The following is a 5,866-nucleotide window of genomic DNA, read 5'->3' as shown; positions in this document are numbered from 1 at the left end:
GCTCGGCCGCTCTCTCAGAGGTGATCCGAGGAATAAGCAGCTACGGTTCCACAAAGCCTCTTACGATAAAACTTCGCGCGAGCCCTGACATCCTCTCCTGAGCCTTTTATCACCGGGGCTACTCACTCGGGTTGAACCATCAGTGTTTGTCCCTGGTTTTGCTTTCTATTTTAACGACTTGATTTCCCAGCACCGCGAATAAACATCAGCGTCTCTGCAGGAATCCTCTGAGGCTTCCCAGATGCTGTACACAATTAACCTGGTTGCAAATTTAGCAGTCCCAAGTACAGTACTTACAATCTTATCTCAAGTGGGTGGGTATACTGGAAACTCCTGAGCATCTTAGCCACATTCAGTGAGTAAGTAGGCTGAACACAACAGATCTGTGGAGTAGACGGCTGATCTGAATTTTAACCACACTGTAGTTAATGTTTTTCCCTCTTTATACTTTTTTTGCCTTTTTTTTTTCCCTGGGGTAATGGGTGGGAAACAGATTAAGTAACACACACACACACACAATTACAAAGTATAGATACTTTATCCATGAAACTAGTGTATGCTAAATGTCTTCTCTTTTTCTACCCTCAGGATGTAAACAGTGAGTTCAGGCTTTGTGTAAGAGTCCAGTTGCTCTTTTCACTGGAAAGGGAGGATTGGTTGTTGGGGTAATGCATTATTCACTCTTGGCTGGGTATATTTTACTTTACAAGACTTCTGCTGCTGCTGTTGTTGCTAAGTCCTTCCAAATTTAAATCAGATTTGGATTTAGGTTCTCTGAGATATTTATTCATGTTCCATGATAAGAAGAGAATTATTTATTGCCATTTTCATTCCCTGAAAATCATGAAAACAATGCGGACATCTGTGTATTTTTTGTACTTAAGTAATTACAGGATTTGAGTGCATTTTTACATGAGATTTTAGTGAAAGTGTTACTGTGTCTTTAGTAATTTATGGCAAAGATGTATTTCAGATTGTTGGAAGTAGGCAAAGTCCAGATGTGCCCATGTCAGAAAAACATTTTTCTGCCTTACAGAACATGGGGGCAGGATATGTGAATATCATTTGTAAACAGTGCCAGCAAAAGCTGAGCTGCATTTTCAGTAACACCAAGTGTTCATCCATATTAGGCCAAGCATATTAGTTCCTGAAAGCAGTATTTGTTCCTGAATCATCACGCATTCGTGTGGATTTTTTGGGTTTTATTGTCCAAATTCAGCTTCAGTGCTGTGATTCTCTGCTTGCAAAGCCAAAGAAATTAACAAGAGCTTTCTAAGCAGAATTTTCCTTGAACATCACTGGAGAATCTGCTTAAAAACTGATGGTATCATGTGGCCAATGGAAAGAAGTCCATGAATGTAGAGAAATATCTGGATAAACAATAGTATCCTCTTTAAAAAGACAGCAACCATCAAGTAGTTTTGCTCTGTCAAACAATTCCTTGCAAATAGTACCATCAAAATACCTTGGTAATTTTTCTTCAGAAATGTTTTTCTGTTTGTTTATTTTTACTCAATAAAACAGTTTCATTTTGGGTCATATAATATTCTGGAAATTTCTCCAGCAGCTGTCAAGCAGCTTGTTGGAATGATTTCTGTCTCATTATTCAACCAGCTTGAAGGTTTTCACTCTTGTGGTATTTGGCAGGGCAAATATTTTCAATACCTGCAAATGACCATCTTATTAACTGTGAAAAATTTCACTTGAACAATAAACAGTGTTCTGCCAAAGAATCACAGCAAGTTATTCCAAAGTACATTACTCAATCAAAAATCTTGGGCAGCATTCATATGACCTCTGCCTGCTTTCAAAATGTTGCATTTTTTTTCCTCCAGAATTCTCTATTGAGTAATATGGGTTGGTTTTGGAAAGACAATGAGAGTTTCAGCAAAGCAGTTATTATATTTGGGATAATGATATTCAAAGGGACTCACCTTGCAACCTTTACATGCACAAGCAGTTAAATGTTACTTATATAGGGACAACAGAGACTACTTGTATGTATAAGGTTTGCAGGGTCACACTCAAAGGCCCCAGATAAGACAAAGCATTTAAGAGTAGAAACTGGGTATTTTGCTGAATAGAGCTGGAGTTCTGATCTGGGGCCATAACTGACATGGTGGTGGATGGTCCTGGAGTTCAAGGCTTTTGTAGGAGTCCTACTTTATGTTTTCCATGCCAAATGAACAAAGTATTTGGAAAAAGGGGATATGTGAGAAACAAGAAGATAGAAATGTATCAAAAGGTGAATACAGAAGAGTAATAAGGACTTTACTTCCAGGTCTTTCAGTTAGGCTTCTCCAGGATTAAGGAAAGCTAAAAAGATGCTAAGCTTCTTGTACAGCTCCTATACGCTAGGATTTCTTACAAGGAAATTTTTGCCATTGACATCAAAGTTTTCCACAGAAATAATTTGTTTGTCAAAACTTTCCCTAGGACAGAATCTCAGTTTCAGGAGAGGATTTCAGAACTGGAACAGAAAGAGCCTTTCATCATACCGCTTTGCTATAGGCAGACCAGGGCACCATCTGATCTACAGATGCCCTAATCCCTAATCCCCATTGGCTAATCTGTGCTGCACTCTCTCTCTCCCTCTCTATCTTTTTTTTTTTTTCTTAATGAGAAACAATATTGTTTTATTTCCTTGAGGAGCCAAAAGATTTCAGATAATTTCAAATGTTTCATGCAGAGGAATTCCTACTTTCCTGCCAGCCTTTCTCGTATGACTTGGAAATCTGAAGGAACTTCATGCTTGCATAAAAGGTTCCCAAAAGGATAAGATTTGGCCGCTGGGAAGCTGACAAAATATTTTGCCAATTACTTTATTTTTTAATGATTAAGTTGCTCGAAGGTTAACAAATTGGGATATAGCTTTTTCCAAATTAAAAAAAAAAAAACAACCAAAAAAAAAAAGCAAACTAAAAACCACCAAAACACCAAACAAAAGATGAGCTTTAATTTGTCCTGTATTGCAGAAACAGTTTGCACCATAAGGTCAATATTCCAAATCTGTTATCTGGGGATGTATTACTTAGCCATAAACATTAATTCAGAACAGCAGTGAGGCATAGCAGTGTATCAAACTTGACCGCATCCTTGGATAATTTGTAAATGACAGAAAGGCAATCGAAAACCACAATTAGTTTTTGCCTCTTTCAATTCAAAATGTAACTCCCACTGTTTAAGCACATAGCCTACATTACTGAGGAGTTTACTTGTGCTACCTAAGTAGCAAAATAAATAAGAACTAACTTTTTCCTCTCCTGGAAAGGGAGGGACTCAGGGACTCAGACTGATGTATATTTACTATGTTAAAAAAAGCAAATGTTTATATAGTTGCATAGATTTGAATAAAATTCAATTGTGGTGAAAGCTATTGCATCCCCTGATGATGTCAATAGAGAGACAATCCTGCTCACCCTGCCTTTTATGTCTGTGTTTAAAAGCTAAACAAACAAAAAAATAGTATTAGGCATTACAAACAACCAGGAGATAAGAAACACTCAGGAGCTGAGATTTTTTTGCTGTTGGTGGATGGAGAAAACCCAGTGTGTGCTGTGTTAGCTCAAAGTATGTCTTTAATCATGCACTGGAACATAGATAGAAACTTCTTCCTGGAACACTTATCTGGAAACACGGTAAGAGGCACAGGCTCTTGCCATTGTTTCCAAAATACAGGATGCCAAGTGGGAGAGTGCCTCAGCCCTAGGAAGCCCAGTAGCATCTTGGCATTAGAAGCTCTCCCTTAATTATGCTAAAGGGAGAGTTCCTGAAACTAGAGCTCTGCCTGGCCTGGTTTCTTCTGGGCGTCCCTCCACTTTGGGGATGGTGAAACATGATCCCCATGGATGACAGCATTCCTCCAAGCATATTTCAAAAGCTGCCCTGCCTGCTGAGGCCATGAAATGGCTGGAAGCCTTGGAAGAGATGCAAACCAGGGAGCAATAAAAATCTGACTAAGCTTCACATCTAGGCTTCCAGGTAGGAGGGGACTCTTTGGAGCTCATGCTCGGAAGGAAGAGACAAGGGACGATTGGGTTTTTCCTCTCTTTGCTGTAAGGACATGTTGCCAGTGAGTGCTGTCTTTCTTGAAGTCATCTTGCAGACATCTGGCTGAAATACTGTAGGGTTTGGGGGTTTTTCCACATAACTGGCCCCCAGTCATTCTGAAGCATCAACACCATTTCCTTCTGTTCAGCTATTTGTTTCTTATTCAGCTAGGCCAATGCTGGAAATCATGTTCACACAGACTTTCCTTCTTCTTTGATATCACCGTTCAAAGTTCCACTCTGATGAAATGCTAAAAAATGAACAGACCTTCCACCAAAGACGTGCGTTTTTATGCATTTTGAGATATAATTCATGGCACCATATGGCATTATCCTTACCACAAAGATGATTCACTGCTGTGGGAAATAAATACCAGTGTTCAAAAATATCTTTCCTGACTTGTTGAGAAGTAACTCCAGGCCCTGAAAATTCCTTCTCATCACACTGCACAAAAGGAGGCATTATGTTAGTGATATGACTATGGGGCTAGGTGAGAGGGAAAAAAAGGAAAGATAGATTGTTGGAACAAGTATCTGTCTAACATATAACACCTGCACACACACAAGTCCCACACCTACTAGCACAGCAGTAAGTGACTGAGAGAAGATCACTTATCTGGGCAGTGAAGACAGAATTTGGGGAAAAGTGATTGCAGCAAATCCCATGGCAAAGCAAGATACCACTATTGATACCATTACTGATTAAACACTGTCAGCTCCTCTGCAAATTCCTAGTAATTTCAATGGCTCTGTAGTAAGGCCATTGGTCCGAGAATTTCAGAGAAATAGTGGTGCAGTAAGACCCACTGTTGTGAGCCCATCATAACATCTGTGCTTTTCACAGATTTAATTTATTTCAGTTTTAAACTTCTCTCTGCTTTTCCACTGTCTAAATAAATAATTTTTTTAAGTGATAAAATGGAGAAGGGAAGAACAGAAAGATATGGAAAGAGAAGGTGTAGAGCAAGAAGATGACCACCTGCTCTTTTTATATTGCCATTACTGTTGAAAACAACAGCATTTGGCATCACACAGAACATTTCTGTCATTATGTTTTTCACTGTACTTGAAGACTGTTTCAGAAAAATGTTTCAGATTAAAATGTCAATGTTTGTGCTCAACTGGGCCCAGGTCTATGGGTTTAGAAGTATTTTTCCGTGGATTCCTGATCTCACATTCTTCATTCTGCATGGCTGCAAGTCATGCCTCATAAAGGTGAGAATGTGGCATAACTGTGCAGGCTTAAAACCACAGTTCTTTCTGGTATGCTTTTCAGTTTTATGAATAGCCAAATGTATGGCGAAATTCTAGTTACTTTGGTTGGTTCCATGGGTTGACACAACACAACTAAGAGAAATTTAACAGAATCTGAGCTTCAAAGTAAAATACACACACTTTGAAGCACAATTGTATTCATAAAAGCTGAAATAATATGTTTGCTCCATTCAGGTGACTTTAACAGAAATTTACCTTTATATTATTTTAATTAATATATTATTTATAATTAATTAAAATATTTTAGAAAATATACTATTCTTAGATATATAACATTTATATTAGAAGAGTTTCAAGATATTTAAAAGTTCAATCAGAGAGTAACATATTATAGTGGATAGCAGAGTTCATAGTGATTTTTGTATTTTAAAACCTTGTGTAACCATATAGCATTTGATGAAGAAAGCTATTTCTGCCTATACTGCAGAGTACTGATGCAGCTAGTGTTGCAAGCAAAGTGGAATGTTATCAGAGCTACAGACTAAAACCTTGAGTCACCCATCAGTGTTTGTGTTGGCATGTAAACTGCAGTCATTTCTGTG

At 38.3% G+C, this 5,866-nt stretch overlaps 1 long non-coding RNA gene across 1 annotated transcript in view; it reads right to left on the bottom strand.

Annotated features, from left to right (window-relative positions):
* The window catches only part of LOC115947861, an 18,481-nt gene extending 18,163 nt beyond the window's left edge, over positions 1–318 (bottom strand). The window contains exon 1 of the long non-coding RNA XR_004081710.1: positions 298–318. This is a non-coding gene — a long non-coding RNA (uncharacterized LOC115947861). The remainder of the gene's footprint in view (positions 1–297) is intronic.
* Between the last annotated feature and the right edge of the window lie 5,548 nt (positions 319–5,866).

Source organism: Geospiza fortis, unplaced genomic scaffold (assembly GCF_000277835.1).
Source record: "Geospiza fortis unplaced genomic scaffold, GeoFor_1.0 scaffold195, whole genome shotgun sequence".
Lineage (NCBI taxonomy): Eukaryota > Metazoa > Chordata > Aves > Passeriformes > Thraupidae > Geospiza > Geospiza fortis.
This window is presented reverse-complemented; position numbering and strand designations above follow the sequence as displayed.